The sequence below is a fragment of the Chiloscyllium plagiosum genome, chromosome 17 (genome assembly GCF_004010195.1).
Source record: "Chiloscyllium plagiosum isolate BGI_BamShark_2017 chromosome 17, ASM401019v2, whole genome shotgun sequence".
Classification (NCBI taxonomy): Eukaryota; Metazoa; Chordata; class Chondrichthyes; order Orectolobiformes; family Hemiscylliidae; genus Chiloscyllium; species Chiloscyllium plagiosum.
In genome coordinates, this window is record NC_057726.1 from 14,350,924 (window position 1) to 14,376,919 (window position 25,996).

Here is a 25,996-nt window from a genome sequence, read left to right on the forward strand (position 1 = left end):
GTGGGATGTGGACGAGATGCGTTGGAGGGCATCTTTAATGACGTGGGAAGGGAAATTGTGGTCTCTAAAGGAGGAGGCCATCTGGTGTGTTCTGTGGTGGAACTGGTCCTCCTGGGAGCAGATACGGCAGAGACGGAGGAATTGGGAATACGGGATGGCATTTTGACAAGAGGTAGAGTGGGAAGAGGTGTAATCCAGGTAGCTGTGGGAGTCGGTGGGTTTGTAAAAAATGTCGGTGTCAAGTCAGTCGTCATTAATGGAGATGGAGAGGTCCAGGAAGGGGAGGGAGGTGTCAGAGATGGTCCAGGTAAATTTAAGGTCAGGGTAGAATGTGTTGGTGAAGTTGATGAATTGCTCAACCTCCTCGCGGGAGCACGAGGTGGCACTGAGGCAGTCATCAATATAGCGGAGGAAGAGGTGGGGAGTGGGGCCAGTGTAACTATGGAAGATGGACTGTTCTACATAGCTAACAAAGAGACAGGCATAGCTGGGGCCCATATGGGGGCCCATATGGGTGCCCATGGTCTTATCTGACTGAAATGATTTACGTGATTTAGTTTGCACCAGATCCGAACCATCCAATCAAATGTGGGAGAAGCAAAACATGGTATTTTCAGCAGGTATTTACCAAATAGATCAGCAACAAATCAGTAATTCGAGTCCAATTTTTATAAAATGGCAATGGATTATTTCCACAATCTCTATACCATTTTTGTGGAAGCAAACATATATATCAGTCCAATTTTACCAGGTTCCAGCATTTGTTGAGTTAATTCTCTCCCCTTTCCATTGATTTAACTTAAATATCAGTGGAAGGATGCCGGGGAGGCTCAAATACATCTCATTCAATCAATTTAATGCATAAAAAGGTCTTTTTTTATCTTCTAAAGAATAATGAATGAGGTTAATGATGCACAGACAGACAAAATTAAGTGGTACTCTCCACAACATGATTACGGAATTCAATACCTTAGCGATACAGACATGCTTGAGTAAATAATAAAGTCACTTAAAAAAAATTATTTCACTGTAAGATTTAAATACAAATAACAATGAATTTCTGTTTATACAAATATTGTGCCCTGCACAAAGAAAATTGTACTTTGCATGTACAATGTTCAATATTTAGATATTATGTTCCAGTTGTGTTTTAAATTCGTGAAACAATTACAGCAGCAGTTTTGCATAAAGTGGCATTATTACAGGAATGCACGTCTTCTGAACATTTCACTTGTGAAATCGATCACACATGCAGAATTGCAATGCTGCAAAATGATACATACAAATTTGTTATGATGCTATTGAAAGATACAATTGACTCTCACTAAAACCAAGATTTTCAGTCATAGAGATGTACAGCATGGAAACAGACCCTTTGGTTCAACTCATCCATGTCAACCAGATATCCCAAATAAGTTTAGTCCCATTTGCCAGCATTTCGCCCAAAACCTTCTAAGTCCTTCCTATTCATATACCGATCCAGATACCTTTTAAATGTTGTAATTATACTAGCCTCCACCGCTTCCTCTCGAAGCTCATTCCATATATGTACCATCCTCTGGGTGAAAAAGTTGCCCCTTAGGTCCTTTATAAATCTTTCCCCTCTCACCTTAAACCTATGCCTTCTAGTTTTGGATTCACCTGTTCTGGTGCAAGGACCTTCTCTAATTACCCTTTCCAGTCCTTTCATGATTTTATAAACTTCTATAAGGTCACCTCTCAGCCTCTGATGCTCCAGAGAAAATTGCTCCAGTCTATTCAACCTCTCCCTATAACTCACACCCTCCAACTCTGGCAACATTCTTGTAAATCTTTTCTGACCCATTTTAAGTTTCACAACATCCTTCTTATAGCAGAGACACCAGGATTGCACACATTTGTTAGTTATCAGTAACATTAAGCAGTGGAAGAATGTTACAATTTGGTTGGAGTGTTGTGGAAGTGTTTGATGAAGAATATTCAGCACAGTGTCAACAATAAGGAGGTTAGGATATTGTGACCTCGAGATCCCAGGCAACGTTCCCTAACATATTACAGAGGGATGAACTGGATCCCTGTCATTCTGCACTTGGAAGTCAATTTGCAACAAGGTTCATTTGAAATAGATCCAAATTGATTTATAGTTTAAAAGAAGTCAATTTAACCTACATAATATGTGTCTACCATTTCAGACATGGCCGCAGTGATGGTTTGCAGTTGAGCAGGTGGTCATCAGCCCTCATCACCTTAGTAGTCACAAGATGTTCTAGTCCAGTTGACCTGCCCCTTGGCCCCTGTTGTTTGAAGATCCCTTCGCATCTATAGGTGTGCCGTTATGGGTCTTCCTTCAGTCAGCCAGTTAATTTACATCCCAGCCCTTTTTGGCTATACCAGCCCTTTTTTAAAAAACACAGTTTGGAATTACAAGCTAGGAATGTCTAAAGCATTTCAGGGCCTGGTTTTTAATCGTGACAATATCAAACCAAAAACAGCAAAGGCCAGGGAGGCATTTGAACTCCAGAAATAGGTTTAACTTAGAAATACCTGTTTTGAGACATGTGGAAACAATCAACAAAACTGCACACTCCCTGGCAGTAATAGCAGGCTTATTTACTGGGTCATCTTTAATGTCTTGCAGAAACAAATATGGACATTTAACCTGCTGCATGTGAAGGCAAATGTAAAATTATGGATACAAATAAATCAACTGCAAGCCGTGAACTATTGGTGAAGCAACTCCAGTAGTTAATCTGTACCAAAGGATCGGAAAATAGCCAATGTGACACCCCTGTTCAAAATGAGCAGCAAAAAGCAGGTAACTATAGACAATTAGCTAACATCTATTAACGGAAGAATGTTGGAATCAATTATTAAGAAAGTAATGGAGACATATTTGAAAACTAATATTTGGAAACAAAATGACATTAAGACAAGGAAACCATTTCGGACTAATTTATTACAAATTTTCCAGGAAGTCTCAACCAGAGTGAAGAGAGGAGTACCAGTACAAATATTATATTTGAACTTCCAGAAGGCATGTAACAATGGTCCCCACAAAAGGTTAAGTGATAACAGCCCACAGTTTTAGAAGTAGTGTAATGGCATGGGCAGAGAATTGGCTCATGGGCTGGAAACAGCGAGTGGGGATAAGGGGCTCTTTGCCAGGTTGGCACCTATGACCAGTGAAATTCCACAGGGATCAGTATTGGGATCCCAACTGCTTACAATATATAATGATGACTAGAAGAAAGGAAGCGAACGTACTGTATCCAAATTTGCAGATGACAGAAAAATAGGTGCAAAGGCAGGTTAAAAGATGCATACAAACCGTTTACAGAGAAATTTGATAGATTAAGTAAGCGGACAAAAAGTTGACAAATGGAGTATAATGTGGGAAAATATGAAGCTGTCCAATTCGGAAAGGAGAACAGTATTATGTAAATGGAGATAAACTGCAACAAAAGAGAGCTTCAGGGTACTTGTGCACAAAACACAAAGCTATTGGAGGTACAACAGGCAATCAGGAAGGCTAATGGAATTATGACCCTTATTTCAAGGGGGTTGAAGTATAAGAGTAGGGAAGTCTACTGTACAAGGTGGTGGTGAGATCACATCTGGAGTACTGTAAGTAGATTTTGGTCCCTTTTATTTAAGGAAATCTATTATTTCATTGGAGGCAATTCAGAGAAGGTTCACAAGGATGATGCCCAGTATGAATGGATTGCCTTATGAGGTTAAACAGGATGGGACTCTACTCATTGGAATTTAGAGTGTAAGATAATCTTATTGATACATTATGGGATTGACAGGGTAAGTGCTGAGAGGATGTTTCCCCTCATGGGAAGTCTCGGACCAGAGGACATAGTCTCAGGATAAAGGGGTGTCAATTTAAAACTGAGATGAGGAGGACCTTGTTTTTTAAGGATTGAGAGTCTTCGGAATTCCTTGCCACAGAAAACCATGGCAAAGTCCTTCTGTATATTTAAGGCTGATTTTTCATCAGTAGGGGAACCAAACATTAGAGGGAACAGACGAGAGAGTGGACATGAGGAGTGTCGGATCACTATGATTTTATTGAATAGTGGAGCAGGCTTGAGGGACCAAACAGTCTGCTTCTATTTCTTATTGTCTTATGATTTTATCTCAGAACAATGCTTTAGCTCCTAATGCATTCTTCTCTCATGATTATTTTATCAATAACTATTTAATATTTGTATTCATGAACTGTTACAGCAAAGCTGGAAAGCATGCAACAGAAAAATATACCTTGAGCAGTAATTAATTTTAGATATCTTAACCTTCACAAACAGACGAGAGCATTTTGTCAGAATTGAAAGCAATTGGAGCTATAGAGTCTGACAGCATGGAAACAGACCCTTTGGTCCAACTAGCCCACGCCGACCATGTTCCCAAACCAAACTAGTCCCACTAGCCTGCGTTTGGCCCATATCCCTCCAAATCTTTCCTATTCGTGTACTTATCTAAATGTCTTTTAAATGTTATCTACCTGGAAGTTCATTTCACATACGAACCACTCCGAGTAAAAAGTCACCCATCATGTCCCTTTTAAATCTTTCTCCCCTCACATTAAAAATACGCCTTCTAGTTTTGAACTCCCCTACTCCAGGGAATAGACTCTTGCTACTCACCGTATCTATGCCCCTCATGATTTATAAAGTTCTATAAGATCACCCCTCAACCTCCCATGCTCCAGTGGAAAACAACCCAGCCTTTCCAGCTTAGCTTTATAACTCAAATCTTCCATACCTGGCAACATCCTGGTAAATATTTTCTGAACTTCTCCAATTTAATAACATCCTTCCTATAGCAGGGCAGCCAGAACTGCACACAGTACTCCAGAAGAGGCCTCACTAATGTCCTGTACAACCTCAATATGATGTCCCACTCCTATTCTCACTAATTTGAGCAATGAAGGCAAGCGAGCTAAATGCCTTCTTAACCACCCTGTCCACCTGTGACACAACGTTCAAAAAACTATGTACCTGAACCCGTCGGTCTCTCTGTTCTACAACACTACCCAGCAACATGATCAATCATAAGTATTGCTCAAAATGGAAACAATTCCTCCCCAACCAAAATGTTTGAGAGAATGATTGTAGTTTATTACAAAATGAAAAGTTGGCTTGCAGGGCAGAAGTACAGATTTTTTTAATAAGTAATATAGATAATCCACTCCCCCATTTTAAAATAATACAATGGCACACAGTTAATGTCTTGTTTCTAAAGTTTCCTCTATATTTTCTACAACTTTCCACAGTGAAATCAATTGATGTACCAGTCCCTTTCAATAGCTGTATTTTAATGAAACCAATGCTTTGAGTTAAGAATCTCAACCTGTTGGGTAAAAAAGGGGAGGTAGTTGTTATACAGTTCCTTCTATATTAATTTGGTTGAAACAGGTGATGAGGTTATTTCTAAACCACCTTATAATCCAGTTGATTATAAACGTAGCATCAACACTGGGGATTCTGCACATTGGTCAGGATGTGAAAAAAATCACAAAGGTGAAACTATTTTATGAGCACTCGTGAATATACCTAATTCGAGTGCGAAAAGAATATTGTGGCCCAGGCAGGTGCGCATGTCAAGGCTGGGCCAGAATCCTTAAAGATTTGTTCATCAACTGATCATTCTCAGCCCAAAACTGCAAATATTAGAAACATACCACTGATCAATCAGCATCAATGAATAATGATTCAAACATTCAAGAGATGAAAGATGGTCAAGCATTTCAATAAAGGAATGGTGACAGCCTCAGTGGAAATCCCTGTATCTATCTGAAAATAGACAGTGAAGGATAGATAATTGATACATTTCTTTGAGTAGAGATCTGGACAGAGGTCTGCAGAAGGAACCATTCCCATTTGCGAATGCTTACATCAAGCGCTAAAGCTGCAGAACTTGACTACTGATTCCTTCATATTTCAATGCAGTTCCATTCAAAAACCATACTTTACTTTCTGATTTTAATTCACAAACTGACCCATGTGTTTGCCTCCAAACCAGGTTTTCTCTCACCTTTCCACAGGGTTTCCACATATCTTTATAAGGACTAAAAGCTACAAATTTGTTTATTCAAGTTCCTTTCGTCATGAAGAGCTACGACAGCTCCCAGTTTGCTCTTGTACTTTTATGAAGTAATGTACTGTAATCAAATACCTTTCATACCTCTAAACTTGATGATGATATGTACTCTAGGCTCATCTCCCATAATCTATTCCCCATAGATTTGTCGCTTAAATTGCAAAAAGTCCCATGGACCTAAGACACCTGAACTTTACTGACCTAGACTGGCTCCTATTCAATTCCTTTCAATATACTTTCCTTGTTTTGAAATCCCTCAACCCTTCCCTTTCTTCATAATTTCTTCCAGCCCTGCACACCTCCAGGAAACTGCAGTTATGTGACTCTAGCCTCTTGAACACCTCAATTTTAACTATTCTACCACTGGTGACAAAATCTCTACTTGCCCAGAGCCAAAACTCGACAGCACCTCCCAAACCCACGACATCTAGAAAGGTAATGATACATGGGAACATTACCACCTGCAAGTTCCTCTCCAAGCCACTCACCATCCTGACTCGGAAACATCGCTGTTCCTTTAGTGTCACGAGGTAAAAATCCCGGAATTCCCTCCCTAAGGGCATTGTGGGTCAACCTACAACACGTGGACTGTAGCAGTTCAAGAAGGCAGCTCAGCACCACCTTCCCAAGGCTACTAGGGATGGGCAAGAAACGTTGGCCAGCCAACAACGCCCACATCCCACAAGTGAACTTTAATAAGTTCCCTCCACAAGCCTCTCCATCAGCTCTTTAATCATGTAATCTAATGTTTTCTTATGTGAATAAGTGTCATACTTTGTCTAATAATGTTCCATGAAGCACCTTGGTATATTTTGTAAAGTAAAGTCATTATGAATTAGCATTGTTGCATTGACTCATATCAATAATGAGCCAAGTCTCTGTACTCATTAGATAGTGAATCCGCTTCAGCAAGGGTTATCAGATAATCTTGTTGAGATGACATTACAATGACTGGCACCCTTCAATGTAAGGCATAGAGCTCAATGTAGCATTAACTGTAATATCCCACAGGATCAACGCATATTATGACTGGAATGATCTGTCAACTAAACAGTGCCCATTTTACACAACTTGTCTAGTTATGGCATTGAGAGCAATCCTGAATTTATTACTCGCGAGGTCTTGAAATTATATGTAATGCATTGTTTGAAACTCTGTGCCACAACAGCAAAATTATAACATATGATCCTCTAATGACAGAATTTAATCTCCCCTATTCTTATGACTAGTATCTTTTTTCCCTTACTCCACGCTGCAAAAATCTTGCTCTTGATTACTATCCCTATACCACTGACATGCAGAAAAAGTTGAGAGACAGCCAAGTTGGGAAAAATATCAACTTGTTATCAAATAGCAAAACTTGCCTAGAAAAGGATACAGCAGACATTTCAAACAAGGTTGGTAATGAGCCAGTATACTATATCACAATTAAATTAGTACTGTTATCCATGGAGCAAAGAAAAACTTTCTTTTTTGACAACGTAAAAATACTGAAACCATTTAGAAGATATAATTTAAATCCTATTTAAGATACATTTTATAATGAAAGGAATAAATATTGTGACTAAAAATGGACACAGATTATGAAAAACAAACAGATTAAGTGGCATCATAAGCAAACTTGTAATTTTGATAATTACATAGTCAGTAGTCAGATTTCTTTTGTTTTTTAAATCAAATGAGAAGCACTTTTGTTTGTTAAACATTGCTTTTGTTTTTTCAAGAATTTTATAAGTTTGGCTTAAACATGGGTCCTACATATTTTTACTACTAACAGCAATAATAACAGCATTATTTTTCACCTGATTATTTTTCATCTAACCTCCAGAAACAGCTGCCAATGAATCCCATTCTCTTCCTCTTTCCTGTATCTTTGCAAAGTATGCCCCTTTGAATACTTATCCAGTCCCTTTATAAAATTTACGACTGAGTCCGTTTCCACTGTACTTTCAAGCAGCATTTTCCAAATCACAACAACTCATGGCACAGAGAAATGTAGTTGTTTTGCCTAAAATCAGTGTTTTCAAGTTACAGATCCTTCTGACCCAAGGAGGCTTCTCCTTTTGTACTCCAAGAGCCCTCAAATCTTTAAATGCATCTATCAAAACTGAATGTAACCTTAGCTATAAAGAGGAACTCCCTAGTTCTATTGTATAACAAACGTTCTCTGTCCCCCTCACCATTGCAGTAAGTCTCATGTGCACTCTATAAAAAAACGTTGACACCATTCTTAAATTTGGCGCACAGAATTGACCATAATATTCCGGGCCTAATCCGCGATTTATCAGAGTTTAGAATACCTTTCTTGTTTTTGTACTCTGTGGTCCCAATTTTAGCTCTGTCCAAGTGAAAAGGTATTGATTGAGTTTAAAAATCCCACCAAATGCCTCCTATTACCCAGCGAGAAGCTCGTATACCTTTTTAACAGATGTCTCAAATTGTCTTGCCACTTTCATTAATACAAGTACGCACATTAAATTCTTTACAGTGCTTTTTTCAAAATAAGGTAAAACCATTTTCAATTCAATTTGGAATACAAATTCATTTTACACCAAGTCTGGTTCATTTCACAAACTTACGGTTCAATTTCACTATAATGAGCTTTGTCTGATGCTTAAATTTGCCAAATTTGTTTTACTCAGTTCTCAGGCAGGCCACAAGGTTGGATAAAAATTTCAGTGTTGCTAGTCGACTGGTAGAAAATTTTTTATTAAGACCAAAATACTTTAATGTTCAATGTTAATCTTCTTGTGTGACACATTCAATTCATCATTACAAATACTTTTCACTGTTACTGCTGCCAGTGACTCAATTGCAACTACACTTAGCTCACTATTGAGCTCTCCAGTGATTTCTTAAGTGAGACAGAGCAAGTTTGGAACGGCAACATCTGTAATTCTGTTGCTGGATGTTTTATCCCATTCATAGTAAATCTCACATATCCAACAATTACACTTAATTGAAACCCTGGCAATACTCGTGTTGTGAGAGTTTTTGCAAGTTCATCTGCAAGATGAAAACCAAATTGACAATCGTTGGAGACAAATTAAACCAAGAAAAATAAATAAATGTAATAACTTGGACTCTGTGGACCTTTAACCCAGGTGAAAATTTACAGTGCAGTAGTGTAAAACTTGCTGGATAGCAATGAAGATCTGTTGAGTGTTATCAGATAGAGTGGTTTCACTTCACTACATTAAAGAGATTGCCAACAATGCTGCAACCTGAAGAATGACAGGCCCTTTTTTAATATAAATGAACATCCCCTTGACTGCCAGAAGATTTAAGAAGCACTGAACTTCACTTCAGAATGAGAAGATGTAAATCTGTGGTGGATAATCTGAAACGCTGGCAATTAGTACACCGATAAATCTCAATGAATAATTAGGAAAAAAAGAAAGCTGCAAATCCCTGGAGAAGATACTGAAGCAGTGATATATGCATGAAAGAGTAGTCTAAGCTCAATCAATAGTAACAGAATATGCAGAGTGCAGCATTTTGAATTTCCTGATATGATCTCTGTGCTAAGCAATACGTACGAAATAATGAGTAGGTAGTTGTAATGGATAACTGGTTAGAGACAACAAATTTTAATGGTTCTACGAAATGTTTCAGGGAAAATTCTTTGGTTCATCTGAATTTATCCAACTTGCAAAACTCTTAAATAATTCTAGGTTTTTTGTCTTCTTGATCGGGAAATCTTCAAACGTTGAATCACTCTCTGCGTTAAGAAGGTTCCGATATCAATCCCAAAGTTACCATTTACCAAGTTAAACTGCAAGTCGCTTTGACTTATGCCCACAGTTTAATTTAAAGTGTTATTTCAAACAAACCTTGTCCATCCCATTGATTATCATTATACACCTCAATAAAACTACTCTTTCAGGTGTTTTCTTTTCAAGCTGAATAGCCCAAGTGACCCCAGAGTTCCCCAGTAATTCATACTCCTGACAGCAGAGGTCGGTTTGTGGATTTTCTGTGCACAGTTCTCAAAGGTCATCCTGATTTCTTGACACATTCAGAAATGGGCTTGGTGCAACCATAGAACTGCAAATTTTGATCACAACTTCCACTGGCTCACTTTCTACTCTTTAGGCTAAGAGTTACAACATTACTGGGTGATGCTCTGGATTAAATATCTACTGAGACCCTCACAGCTCCCTTCAATTTCACCCTTTGCTATTTCAACAACATTCAAGCCCTTTATCCTTCTTGTGTGCAACTGTTGTTTTATTTTTCTAAGACACTTCCCTGTATGACATCTCAACTGCTATTGCTTCACACCCTTCTATTTTATCATGTAGATACTGTAACTTCTAGTTTCATCTCATCTACAAGTTTGATCAGTTTACATTGCATTTCTGAATCTCTGATGCAAATTAGAAATAGCTATCACTCCAGTGCCAAGCCCTGGAGCTCACCGCTCCAAGATGATCCTTTCAACTTGTGCTGTTTGTCTCCTCCAGGCAATTTCTTATTCATTTCCAAGTTTTATCTTGAAAGCTTTGAGTATTGGCATTAGCCTTTCACGTGGAAAAATAGCAAATGCTATTTGAAAATCCATATCCATAACATTTTAGGGTTTACTGTGGTCCATTGAGTTATTCATTCCTCAAAGAAAGCAAGAAAGTAAGTCAAACATCAACTCCTCCAAAAACCTTGCCAACTGCTCTTTTGCTTCACTGTTTTTACGGAATAGATAATCCTCAAGTTCTTGATAATCAATATCCTTATTTTTAAAGAACTATCAGTTTCTGTTTTGTTATCCTTTCAGAACAATGAACGCTATGCTTGCCTGTTCCCAGTCTACTGATAACTCTTCAGTGTCTCTTAATTCATTCATAATTATTGCCAATCACTCTCAAAGTTCATTACTTGTCTCTCTCTGGCATAAGTAGCACAAAAATTATTTACTTTGACATCCATAAGCTTGTTTAGAGTCTCTATTCCGTTACATCCAAGTCATGATTTATGGAATATCCCTGATTTCAAAAGCAGGTCAAAACTGACAAACACAATGCTTTAAACTGAAACATGACTTCCTCATTCTCATGCACCTATCAAGAGTTTTCCAAAACCCTGTGAGATGAACCAAATATAAATATTGCTGAGGACAGCACAGATAATTTCCCATGCTTCTTTGAAATAGTTCCATGGGAAGTGAATCATCCACCTGTGAGGGCAAACAAGATATTAGTTTAACATACTAAAATGCCAGCACTTCCTGTAGAGCAGTGGCACTTTTAGTGCTGGAAACCCGAAAGACCAAGGATCAGGATGAAAAGACATAACCAATGCCATGTGCGGTCCAGCAGCAAGATTCAAGAGTTCATGTGCATACATAATTATCTGTAATTGCAAGCTGTCGTCTGAGCTGTTATGTAAGCCCATATTAGATTTTCAAGTAAACTGAATCCATACTATCTAATCCGTTTAGTAATAAATAAAAAAAATGCTTCTAAAACTGTAGCACTCCCTCAGTTCGGTGTTGAACTTTAATCTCTGGAGGAGAACTTCAAACCACAATTTTCAAACCCAGAAGTGAGTGCAAAACCACTGATTCCAATTGATGCTTGCTGTGAAAAGCAGGTAAGTTACATCATGAAACTTAGCTGCAATCTAAAGAGTTGAGCATTATGTGGCTTTGGCGTTCAAAGCACATTAGACAAAATTGGGTGTAAAATCATTCTCGAAACAAAGTTGATGACAACAACGAAAACTTAATGTATGAGAATTTAGATCAAAATGTTCATTGATAATTGCAAGAACATGAGTTACTATTCCGAATACAGGCTGCAGTTCCCTTCTCCAACAGCCTCAAGATCAGGCCTTTGCTGGACCAGAGAATTTGCTTGTCCACAAGAGATCATGTATCAGGGATTAACACAGCAATCTGTGCCCCTACAAATGGTTGGCAGTGTATAACCTGGAGGTCATGATTACAGAGGAAACAACAGACAGGAGACTCCTCCCCACACTTTCTCCATCACGAACACCAATTGTCAATTTATGTTGACTGGTTGACTAGTTTTATTGAGGTCGGAAATGAAAATTAATGGAACAGACAAGGTCAGTTTGAAACACTACTTTAAATTAAATTGGGGGTGTAAGTCAAAATGACGTGCAATTTAACTTGGTAAATGATAACATTAGGATTGATATCAGGGCCTTCTTAACGCAGAGAATGATTCAACATTTGAAGATTTCCCAAGTGTGAAGACAAAAATCCTAGAATTATTTAAGAAGCAACTGGAAGCAGAACTGGGGTCCCTACAGGATCTTGCTCGATGGATAAATTCAGACTGGCCAAAGAAGCTTCCTAATTCATAAAGATTTTGTGAAATCTTTGGAATATTGGGTTGCTTCTGACCAGTTGTCCATTGCAACTGCCTGCTCATTATTTAATACGTATTGCTTAGCACAGAGATCACATCAGGCAATTCAAGCACAGAATTATTTTAATTCTCCTTAAAGGTGGAATGAGAAATACATTTGTGCAACATTCTCTTTGCTATCTGCTCTGTGAGCATTGGTCCTGCATAAAACTTATTTACAAATCAAGAAAAAGAGTCAGAAGTGTCATGGATTCTTTGGAAAACTGTAAGTAATATTGGTATTGGACCACAGGGGTCACAGGACGAGAAAGCATACATTAGGGTGGCACACCTAATATCAGTTAAACCTAAGTATCAGAGGAAAATTCAGCTCCACATAATAAAATCCATCAACGTGTTAACTACTGTTTAGGAATCTAGCTCTCTTCCGAGTGCTTTTACACTTGGCAATTTTCAACTGAACAATTCTTTTTCCCCCAGAAAGGTTCACAAAAATTGAATCTTCAAAGTAATTAGCTTGCAGGTTTTATATTCATGATAAAAGTCATGGGCATCCAAATCAAGAAATAATACCAAGTCTGGAAACTTTGCAGAAGTCTCAAGGAATGTGCTTCATTCCTTAATAAAGAAGATTTTATTTCATTTTCTTTAACGTTTTTACTTAGGGTTTCTGGTTAATTTCTGACAGTTACAAAAAATGTATATCATATTATCAGAATGTCACTGAAAGATTCTCAAATAAATTGGTAAATACAAACCTGGAAATACAAATTTATGTTTTAATTACACAATTACCTCAGCAAACATCACACTGAAAAACTAAAACATCAACAACAAAAATGCTCCAAAATACAATGTTTGTAGAGTTGTTGGCAAAATGATATCAATAGATGACAGATTAAAAACAGAAAAGTCCTAAAAGTAAATATAAATGATATTATCAAGTCTTCCTCAAAGACTCTGTGACAAATAGTAAAGATATTTGTGCTAAATCCAGCAGGACAACATAAAGAGCATTACTCGTTGTCAAATTTCAAACTGGTGTCAATAACTCTTGTTCAAGACATTAAAAATTCTAAAATTAACTTATGGTTTATTTGCTTTGCCACTCAACCTTACCCATCTTATAACAGCTGCTACATTTCAAAAAACAATTCCATGTAAAAAGTGGTCAAAACTTCGAGATAAATCCCAGCACAAATACCTAAATTAGACAGCAAAATTCAGTGTACTTGCAATCAAATATTTCAAAATGATCTCCTGGAGTTGTCTCCAAGCGTAGTCAGCCACTTTTCTGAGTTGCTGGGTTTCTCTACAGGCCTCTAGCCAGGTTATCAATTTGGCAGGCTGCCCAGCTGGAAACGGATCAGAAATGTCATGACATGGTCCTGTCATTGAAGATTGCCTCATCTCCAGCTTCGTCAGTCTGTCAGCCGATTTTGACTCTCCAGCTGATTTTGACACACGCACACACAAACTCCCTCACCCACCCAGCACCCACTAGCTTTCGAAATACAGACCTCATCTCACACACACACACACACACACACACACACCCTCTCTCTCAAAGGACACACATACAGAAGCAAAGTTCTTTAACCTCGACTTTGATGTCACAATGCAATGGAAATATCATGTTCACGCAGCTTAATAAATATTAATATTAAGAAAACCCTGAATCAAATTCAAATAAAATGCGTTGCAATCCCCACACCTTTGCCCAGCATTGCAGGTGCTAATCAAAACTGAATAGCTTAAATCCAATATCACAAATCAGTATCTTCAGTATTGCCATTGAGCGTTTAGTATCTCTATTCTATATTACAAAAATCAAATAGTCACAGATGATTTTGAGAAATGAAGACTGGAAATTCTAAAAGGGAACTAATAAGCATTTAGTAACTATTGAAAGAGTTATGGTTTAGCAGGACAATTAGAAGCTTCTGGCCTCAAATCTCAATTGCATGTATTCTCACCATTTGCATAACAGATATAACCCATTATGCTGCAAGCAAGGGTAGGAGTATAGGACATTTGGCTTGGATTCTTACTCCCACCACAAGCATGATAGAATCACAGAATTGTTACCATTCAGAAGGAGGCTATTTGGTCCATTGTATCTGCACTTCAATCCCACAAAGTGCATAACACATGCATTGGGTAGAGAAGTTCACAGAGTAACAAGTTACTGTGAAAAGCACAGTAATGAGTATATTTTACACAGACTAAATATTAATAAATCCAATGACATTCTCATGTATTATGAATGCTGCTTTGTTATTAGCTGCATACATTTCACACAAATCCCATTCCAAGGATGCAGTAATTCGGTCTGCAATACACTTGACTAATCCTCTCATCCTCCCCCAAATTCAGCACATCAAATACGCAAAGTTCATGTTCACTTACTCAGCATATAATTATGTCTTTTCTTATGTTCATTTCCCACTGCTGCTCAAAATGTAACAAGAGTTAAATATTACCACATTCACTTCGAGAGACAGTGATAAGAGCACAGATTACAAACAGAAGGAATGAAATGAATACCCACTTTAAGAACTGAATGCTTTTACCTCTAATATTCTCTAAAATTATACTGATAAATGTTGGTTACTTACCATGTAGAAATGCACACCATTTAAGAAGTGGGATGAATTTTACTAGCTCAATGTGGTCAGTACAATATTGTTCACACCCCCAGACATGACAAGCGTTGATTCCAAACTGACAGATTTTTTAAAAAAGTTGCCCCTTGGCAATAACATGCCACCTGTAACCTTGACAAGCAAACAGTGGGACTACTACCCTCTCAGAGGGAGAAAGTATTCCCTCAAAGGCCTAAGTACTACCCTCGGTTTAATTTGCCAGCTCTTCTATCAATCCCAGCTGTCCCAGAATCCAAATGATTGACAGCTACCAAGGAGGGACCCCCTCCAGAACTGGGGAATAGTAGGATAAAAGTCGGCACAACACCAAGGACCGAAAGGCCTGTACCATGTAGAAGTCTCACTTCAGTGTTAAATTGTTGCAGGGCAGCTAAAAGGAACATAGAGTGGTCCCTAGCTTAGCCAACAGCCCCACCTCCAGCAGGAACCCAAAGGAAAATCAGTCTCAGAATCAGAAGTTACTCAGCTGAGGAGCTCGGGATGGTGTGATGCATCATCACAGCAGGAAACATGAGTCATGCCCAGGGTTTAAATGGGAATCAACTTTCCGTACTTTTAGGCATAAGTTGCCTATAGAAAGGAAACAGTGTTTAGCTCATTGTGCTTTTTAGTCACTTTTTACAGTAAAATATTTAAAATGTGAATCATCTTGATGATTGAAATCCTCTTTAAAGTTTCTATGGTGTTCATAACAAGAAGCACCTGAGCTGTTATGTGGAATGAAACGTTAAAAATATAAGTCCTGAAATCATTGTATTGAAGGGGATTTGGGGGTTGGAGATTCATCTAAGTTTTGACTTGTGCGGTTCTTTTCAGCCTGGGAAAGTGTCCAAGAAGGGAGATGCAGACAGCAGCAAGGCTACAATATTGGCTGTGACGACCGAAAGGTTAACTGGAGCAAAACAATTATCCAATGAGTACTGTGTGACTGAGTGTCAGAGAGTACTCAACAAATATGTGAAGCTAAAACATCTCTTCAGAATGCTCAAATGTACAGCAAACAACAAAAAAAGTGATTCTGAAATTTCTGGCATATTACTTGTCACAAATAAACCATGCTATTTGGGCATAAAATAATGGAGGTCTACTGCACAGAAAAAGGCCACTTGGCCTATCAGACTGTGCCTGTCAAAAAGATCAATCTATTTTCGACAATTGGTCAAATCTAAGTTAATTTATCGATCTATTTACTGCTAAGACACTTCACTGAAGTATTATATAAATGAAGTGGATCATGTGGTTCAGTGGTAGTGTCCCTATGTCTGAACCAGGGGTCCTGAGATCCAGTCCCACTGGCTCCTGAGGTGTGTAATAACACTTCTGAGCAGATTGATTAGAAAATACCTATAGTGTAAATGACATTCCATGATTAGGAACAAAATGAAAGAACTGGCTTAGAGAATGGCTTGCTTTGAATCTATTCCAATTCAGACAGCACACAGTCAACAATCTGCAGCATGCAACTTTGAAAATTAGTTTGGTATTATTATGATGAAGACAAAGCATTATAAAGGCGAAGAAATGGGTTTGGAAATCAGCCCTGAATTTGCATGGTCTTCTCTTACACCCCAGTCCAAAGAATAGATTTAGATTTAACGTTGCATATCTATAAAAATATAATAGAAAGTGTTTTTTAAATGCTCTGGTTATATGTCAAGTGTCACCACACTCTGGCGCTTTCTTGAAACACTGAACATAATGCAAGATTTTACTGCAATAGAGTTCATCTTTCTCTCTTTCCTTCTTCTTGTTCCTCCTCCAGTTGCTGCTTGACATTTGCCGGACTCTCCAAAACAGGCTCTGGGGTCTCAGTTACAGGCTTCCATCACTGCCACTCCCATGACCGCCACTTCAGAACCATGGACCTGGGGGTGCACGGGTTCTGTACCTCCTATTCCTCATCCGACACTGGTCCAGACCCTGCCACTAGTCATCAGTCGTCAGGGTCCTCTGCCATCACTTTTCCGATGTTTCCCCTCCTTCAGACACCTGGGCCTAGCTGCAGGTGTGGAACCTTGGTCCTTGCTCACTGCGAGACTCCAAGCTGGGTAGAGCCGAGTCCGGCTCATCCTGGAGTTGCTGCCACCAGAGAAGTCATCCTTCATCCGGCCTCGGCCGCACCCACTCTCCAGACTATAAAGAAAAGAAAATGAAGAAGAAAGGAAAAAGAAAAGGAGAAAAAGGAAAAAGAAGAAAAGAGAAAGAAAAACCAAAGAAAGCAGACGAGTCCTATCTCAGCCCTGCTACTCCACCATCTTGAGGTATCTGAAATATCTCCACTGTTTCTTTAATGGGCCAGAAAAGAGTTTACATAATTATCTTTCAAAAATCAATCAACTGAAACTATTACACGTATGTGTAGTTTTAAAATTGCCTGTAATCTGTTGGTGTACTCAAGTAGAAATTTAGAAAAACCAACAATGTTTAAGTAAAGAAAGATTGAATAAAGGAATTGTTTGAGAACAAATCAAATCATAAAAATGTGGTCCTATATATAACTAAATGACAACCCAAACCAATAGGCAACTGGGAGAGGACAAGATGTTTTGCTTTTGGGTATCAGTGCCACTTCAGCACATTTCAATCCTCGCTGATTTATGATATACACGGTCCCAATATATATCACAGGATTCACTATGAAAATGTGCAAGAGCAAGCCCTCAATCATTTAAGAATCTACAACACAGAATAGAGATTAAATTTTATAATGTGTCAAAATACTTCCTTGACAGCACTTAAGCACAAAGTGTATTCAATGCTGGAGAAGGAGGAAAGGGTGCAAGGCACTTTGAGAATAAACACTCAGTGGCAATGCTGAATGCAATTGCCAGAAAAATGTGACAGGAGGAGGTGAATCTTGGATTCAACCTTAATTTGTGCTGTCAACTGAAGGCCACAACAGGACATTTTAATTAGCCTAACATCCCTAGGCTGAGGAGAAGGTAAGCAAATTCTCAGGGTTGAAGGGAAAATTGAAACCCAGAAAATGAAGCCCAGTGTGGACTCCTTTGCTCCATCTTTTTTTATTTATTTTCTCTCTTTCTCTGCTTTAGAATGACTGCAATGCTGAACTTATAACTTTTTTTTTAGTTTTCTAATTTATATCTCAGATTTTATACCTAGGCACCTTTGTACTGAAGGCTGCACCAGAACTGGCAACTTGATACACTTTTCAATGTACTCATGTATCTGTGTAAAATGAAACCTAATTCTAATTCCTGATTCTAATTCTAAGCATGCACCAAGATTTGTGGTTTTGATAGCTGTCAGGGACTCCCACTTCTACACAGAAGCACATACTTGTGAATGTTGCATTAGTAAAGGATGAGACTCAGTTGGAACATGAGTCATCTATGAACATATGAATTAGGAGCAGGAGTATGCCACTCAACCCTTCAAGCTTGTTCTGCCATTTAGTAAAAGCACAGCTGATCTGATTTTAACTACAATGCCACATTCATGTCTATCTGTGATAACTTTGATTCACTGATTATTGAGAACCTAGCTATCTTTGTCTGAAAACTATTCAAAGATTCAGCCTCCATCACCTTTTGAGGAAGACAGTTCCAAAGACACTCAACCCTCAGAGAAACAAAACTATTCTTTTGTCTTCAATATCTTATATATTTTATTCAAGTCACCACTGAACTCCAATGTGTACAAGCTCAGCCTGTGAAGCCTTCCCCCAAAAAGGGATGCTACACATTCAAGGCATTAGTCCAGTAAATCTTCTCTGAACTGCTTCCCAACACATTTATATCCTTCATTGAACTGGGAAACCAATACTTTACGTAGCACTTCAGAAGTGGTCTCATGAATACCCCCTGTAATTGAAGCAAAACCCTCCTACTTATATATTCAATTCCACTTGCAGTAAATGTTTACAATTTATTAACTTTTCTAAAACTATCCGTATATTAACCTTCCATAATCACACCCAGATCCCTCTGCATCTCACAGTATTATCAGATCACAAACAGATTTCTTGTCAATGCTATAGATTTCATGTAGGGAAATGATAATCAAATCAACAAAAGACACTAATAGAACCACATGTATTAACACAAACAAGATAATTATTGAAAAAGAAGGTAACTTTCATCTCCAGTTTCTCTCGTGACTAACTTCCAAGTTGTGAAGACAGGAAAACAAATACAGAAAAACTGGAAGTCTTATTGACAAGAAATGTTTCAGATCTTTCTCAAAATGTTACCACTAAAATCAAAGGTTCGCAACTTCTTTCAAATGTTATTCCGCAAAGTGGATTTTTTTTCTCATGACTTAATTCTGCCTCCTTGTGGGTCACAACCCAAGATACACTGACAATATCCATTTAAATCACACAGGTAAATCACAATGTGCAGAATATACTTACCACAGCCTATTTAATAAGTCTATACTCTGCCTGGTATCCTATTTTCCCCATTCCTAATACTACATGAATATTTCATTATGTAGTACAAAATCAAGCCCCTGTGGAAACTGATTTTCTGTAGTTTTAACTGTTAATCTATTCGTAGTTGTTACACCACTGAACAATTAAAGCAGACCATCAAGCACATGTTATGTAAAGTGTCACATTAATCTTATTTTACTACATTCTGTATTCAATGTAGGCAGGGACCCTGGGCTATTGTCCCAACACAATTTATTTTGACCATTATAATTTATGATACAGGACCATACAACCCTGTTAAATTCCTCAAATCCCTTCTGAGCTTTCAGTTGTAATGTAAATATTAAGGCTGGAAGAAGACAAATACTGTAATAAACAGTTTATACCACTCACGGCAGATGTAAAACAACAAAAAGAAGACAACTTCACGGCCACATATTTAGAAGAAGGCTTGTTTAGAAACAATTTCACTGGGTGTAGAGGAGTAGAGGCCCCTAAGGACCTCTTTACTTTTGAAGTGATATTTCTGTAAATAAATGTGGGAGTCCCCAGATGTCAATCCTAACAGCAGCACAAACATGAGATCTGAGAGATATGCATCTCAAAAAGACATACAGATCCCTAAAAATATTATGATCTCTCATTTTCATGTTTTAAATATGCACAGTGGATCTTATCGTCATCACCTCTGGATTAGCATAAACATATGACATTTTCACGATTTACTGATGGCATTTTATATTAACTAAGAAGCTCCTTTTCCAGTTCTAAGAGCCAGGAATTTCAGAATATTTGCAATGTCACCAGTGTATTTGCTGCTCCCATATTTTAGTTCATTGCCATTTATGGCAAGACCACTTTTTGTTTGTGATTTGTTTTAGAGATATCGGCATCACTGCCTAGGCCAACATTTATAAGAATCAATCTCATTGGGCGATCTAGTGTCACATGTTGGCAAGGAACAGGTAAGGACAACAGATTTCCTTCCCAAAAGGACGTTAGTGAACTACCTGACAAGGAAAGGCTGGATGGAATGCTGGATGACTAAAGAAATTGAGGGTTTAGTTAAGAAAAAGAAGGAAGCATTTGTCAGGTATAGACAAGATAGATCGAATTAATCCTTAGAAAAGTATAAACGCAGTATACTTCAGGGGGAAATCAGGAGGGCAAAAAGGGGACATGAGAAAGCTTTAGCAAATAGAGTTCAGGAGAATGCAAAGAGTTTTTGCAAATACCTTAAGGACAAAAGGGTACAATAGGGCCCCTCAAAGATAAGCAAGGCGGCCTTTGTGTGGAACCGCAGGAGATGGGGTAGATACTAAACAAGTATATTGCATCAGCGTTTGCTGTGGAGAAGGACATGGAAGATACATAATGGAGGAAAATAGACAGTGACATCTTGAAAAATGTCCATACTACAGAGGTGGAAGTGCTGGATGTCTTGACACACATAAAAGTGGATATATCCCTCGGACCTGATCAGGTGTACCCTAGAACTCTGTGGGAAGCTAGGGAAGGGATTGCTGGATCTGTTGCTGAGATATTTGTATCACCAATAGTCATAGGTGAGGTGCCAGACACTGGAGGTTGGTTAACGTGGTGCCACTGTTCAAGAAGAGTGGTAAGGACAAGCCAGAGAACTATAGACCAGTGAGCCTGATGTCGGTGGTGAACAAGTTGTTGGAGGGAATCCCGAGGGACAGGATGTACGTGTATTTGGAAAGGCAAGGACTGATTAGGGATAGTCAATATAGCTTTGTGTGTGGGAAATCATGTCTCACAAACTTGATTGAGTTTTTTGATGAAGTAGCAAAGAGTATTGATGAGGGCAGAGCGGTGGATGTGATCTGTACTTCAGTAAGGCGTTTGACAAGGTTCCCATGGAAGACTGGTTGGCATCATTAGATCTCATAGAATACAGGGAGAACTAGCCATTTGGAAACAGAACTGGCTCAAAGGTAGAAGACAGAGGGTGGTGGTGGAGGGTGGTTTTTCAGACTGGAGGCCTGTGACCAGTGGAGTGCCACAAGGATCAGTGCTGGGTCCACTACTTTTCGTCATTTATATAAATGAGTTGGATATGAACATAAGAGGTACAGTTAGTGAGTTTGCAGATGACACCAAAATTGGAGGTGTAGTGGCCAGCGAAGAAGGTTACCTCAGATTACAACAGGATCTTGATCAGATGGGCCAATGGGCTGAGAAGTGGCAGATGGACTTTAATTCAGATAAATGCGAGGTGCTGCATTTTGGGAAAGCAAGTCTTAGTAGAATTTATACATTTAATGGTAATGTCCTTGGGAGTGTTGCTGAACAAAGAGACCTTGGAGTGCAGGTTCATAGCTCCTTGAAAGTGGAGTTGCAGGTAGATAGGAGAGTGAAGAAGGTGTTTGGTATGCTTTCCTTTATTGGTCAGAGTATTGAGTACATGAGTTGGGAGGTTATGTTGAGGCTGTACAGGACATTGGATAGGCCACTTTTGGAATACTGCATGCAATTCTGGTCTCCTTCCTATTGGAAGGATGTTGTGAAATTTGAAAGGGTTCAGAAAAGATTTACAAGGATGTTGCCAGGGTTGGAGGATTTGAGCTATAGGGAGAGGTTGAATAGGCTAGGGCTGTTTCCTTGAAGCATTGGAGGCTGAGGGGTAATCTTATAGAGGTTTATAAAATCATGAGGAGCATGGATAGGATAAATAAACAAAGTCTCTTCCCTGAGGTGGGGGGAGTCCAGAACTAGAGGACATAGGTTTAGGGTGAGAGGGGAAAGATATAAAAGAGATCTAAAGGGCAACCTTTTCATGCAGAGGATGGTACATGTTTGGAATGAGTTGCCAGAGGAAGTGGCGGAGGCTAGTAAAATTGCAACATTTAAAAGGCATCTGGATGAGTATATGAATAGGAAGGGTTTGGAGGAATATAGGCCGGCTGCTGGCAGGTGGAATTAGATTGGGTTGGGATATCTGGTCGGCGTAGATGAGTTGGACAAAAGGGTCTGTTTCCGTGCTGGACATCTCTATGACTATGATTACATGTTCACCGTCAGCCTAGCTTTTTATTCCAGATCTTTACTGAATTCAAATTTCACTCTTTCGTTGTGGCATCCCAATACCCAGAACAAAAGCTTAGGTTTGGGATTGTTAGTTCACTGACATTACCACTATGTCACTCCCTCCCAATGCCTCTGATTACTAATACATGTCAAAGATATTTTCTTATCTTCTAAAAACTGGACTGCCGAAGCTTCTGTGCACATCTCCACTCTCCCTACTCTGTTCCCACAGCCACACTTGAGCGTCCACTAAAGGCATTGACTGACTCAGTCCATTTTCAGAAGCATGGTAATAAATTTAAATGAATTCTTATTGTTCAATATCCTGAAGCATTTTCTGGAATAGTGAGTGTTGAATGAATAAAGAAACATTATTGCCATAATCAAAATTCAAGATCTCAGACCTCATACACTGTGCGCCTGGATGGCATTATTGGCTGCCATCCAGGCCCACATCACCCATTCACAGTTAGAACATAGAACATAGAACAGCACAGCACAGAACAGGCCCTTCAGCCCACGGTGTTGTGCCAACCAGTTATACATCTCCTTCAGACTGCACCTCCTACACAATCTTGTGGCCTTATTCCCTTGCTTAGTAAGATAACCCCCACTGGATAGTAGTCAACTTCATTGTCCCAGGTTCAAATCTTTCCTCAGAACCTCGCCAGCAACCCTAAATGCCTCACTGCTGCTTGAAACAATCATCTGAATCAGGTCACTCCCTGGAAATCAACCTCTATGCCTTTCTACAATGTCTTACTTCTACAATTGCATCAACATAACCAGTTGTATATTAACCATAATCCCATTCTGCTTTTCCCTCTAAAGTGACTGTTCTCTAAAATAGAACCATCTACAATTCAAATGCAGGGTGTTGCAGCTTCTCAACACCAAAGTGGCACGGTGGCAGGGCGGCACGGTGGCACAGTGGTTAGCACTGCTGCCTCACAGCGCCAGAGACCTGGGTTCAATTCCCACCTCAGGCGACTCTATGCGTGGAGCTTGCACATTCTCCCCATGTCTGCGTGGGTTTCCTCCGGGTGCTCCGGTTTCCTCCCACAATCCAAAAATGTGCAGGTTAGGTGAATTGGCCATGCTAAATTGCCCTTAGGTGAAGGGGTAAATGTAGGGGAATGGGTATGGGTGGGTTGTGCTTCGGCGGGTTGGTGTGGACTTGTTGGGTCGAAGGGCCTGTTTCCACACTGTAAGTAATCTAACCTAATCAAAGCCTTTCTGATTACGCTTGGATCACCTCTGATCACGCTTGGATCACCTCTGATCACTTATGTCTTACTCGCATCCACATTTTTCTCGCACCTGTTTGATTTGATTTATTATTGACACGTACCAAGATACAGTGAAAAGTATTGTTTTGTGTGCTAACCAGACAAATCATACCTTAGATAAATACATCAGGGTAAGAAAACAAAATGTAGTGTTATATAGCCAGAGAGAAGATGCAGAGAAAGATCAGCTTTAATATATGAGAGGTCCGTTCACAGTCTGATAATAGCGGGGAAGAAGCTGTCCTAAATCTGTGTTTTCAAACTTTAGTATCTTCTGCCTGATGGCCATTCACCCATCAAAACATTTCTGCTGTTAACTTGCTAAATTGTGCAATCATCTCCACTCTAAACAACAGAATTTAGGAAGGATGTGAATACGTCAGACAGAATGCAAAAGAGGTTTACAAGGATGGTTCAGTTATGAGGATAGATTGGAGAAGTTGGGATTGTTTTGCAGTGTAAACAAAATCATGAGGAGCAGAGTAGATGGAGAGAAGCTGTTCCTGCTCAAAAAAGAATCAAAGATCAGAAGGCACAGTTTTCAGTGATTTTCAAAAGAAATGAAAGAGATTGGTAAAACATGGAGAGCAATTTTCAACTTCCTTTTGTAACTTTAATATCTGAAGCCTTTCATGGACTAAAATATTTTTTTAAAAAGGAGAAAATACTGATGCAAGGTGAACAGGTTTGACATTTAAACAGATTGAATCAAACCAGTGAAAGTAATGTGTCGTGAAATGAGCATTTTATGAAAAGGTATTGAAACTTGGCCAGACATAAAGGAACTCTCATTTCTTACATATGATTTACACCTGTCTGGAAGTCTCCTATATTGAGATGAAAGATACCTACAAAGTATACATGTTTAAGAAAACAAACGTGAACTGTATTTCAGGCATAAAAAAAAGCTGTGGGCAAAAGGGAGAAAGAAATTAAGAGTGAGGTGCAATTGAAGCGTGAGATTGCTGCAAGCTAAGAAGAAAATAAAATAGTTGTTGAGTGACCGATTATTCCTCCTTCTCATTTGGTTGTAATAATCTCAATTTTCTCTTGGTGAGGACCTTTCTTGAGCTCTTTTCCTGTCTTTCCACCTTAAAAATACCTCTCAAAGTCTCTAACCCAGCTCTGGAACAGCTAATTTTAATCTCCCACACAAAGTCATGAGGGGAGATTATTTTCCAACTCAATGTACGTCTACCTCTATGTGAATTTTTAACATCACCGTGCTTTACACTGGAGACAACATAACTCATTTCCATGTTAATACAGCAGTACAGATTTATACTGAGGGTATTGACATATTTGCTAATAAATTCCCAGACTGTCAGAAATTACATTTAAAAAGAATTTAAGAAACTCTCATGTTAGGAAGGTTGTCATTTGCATTTTTTTTCTAGCATTCCAAGGGTTAAATCTTCAATTCACATTTAATATAAATGTGTTTGTTACATAATACTTCGACCACAATGAAATGTGGGCCAGTGTAATTATGTTAACTTTCCATTATTGTAGAAATGTTTGTTTTTCCACAGCAGAAAAATACTTACTTCAGCCATGCCCATTATCTCAGTAGGACATTTATAAAGAAAATTAAATTGAAAATATTATCTAAATGCAACCACTTAAAGATTAAATTCTAAATAATTTAACCCATGGTAAAAGGAGGTTAAAGTCATTGCATATATTGCATATATTCTGAAGCAGGAGCTCAAGCACCTCATCACATTTAACATTACTGGGCAAAATCTACTCAACTCATTTTCTTTATTATTCAGAGTTTTAATTTTTTTAAAAATTGATAAAAGGACTCCAGTAAAAGACTGCAGGGCACATATCAAACCATTAATCTATTGTAAAATGCTGCGTCCATTCACCCACCCACATTGGTTTGCTGCCTCATTGGTAGAATTGATCACCACACGTCATCCATCAGCCAGGCTTAAAGGGCTCAGAATTGAAGAATCTTTAATGGCATGCCATGTAAAGTAAACAAAGGACATTCAACTAATCTACCTATGTTTTCATTTCTCTTTGTTACAAAATATAAATGAATGGCCAGAACACCGCCAGTTATGTAGTAAATATAGACTTGGCTACAGCAGTAGAAAGTGAAATAAAAACATGTCCATTGCAAGAATGAAGAAAATATGATTCACAATTTTGCCCTTTCACAGT

At 38.7% G+C, this 25,996-nt stretch overlaps 1 protein-coding gene and 1 long non-coding RNA gene across 11 annotated transcripts in view; one reads left to right on the plus strand and one right to left on the minus strand.

The window, feature by feature from the left end:
* Positions 1-17,382, plus strand: part of LOC122558228 — a 20,850-nt gene extending 3,468 nt beyond the window's left edge. The window contains exons 2-3 of the long non-coding RNA XR_006314077.1: positions 2,618-2,794; positions 16,848-17,382. This is a non-coding gene — a long non-coding RNA (uncharacterized LOC122558228). The remainder of the gene's footprint in view (positions 1-2,617; positions 2,795-16,847) is intronic.
* Positions 1-25,996, minus strand: part of wwox (WW domain containing oxidoreductase) — a 946,567-nt gene that overhangs the window by 812,930 nt on the left and 107,641 nt on the right. The window lies entirely within an intron of this gene.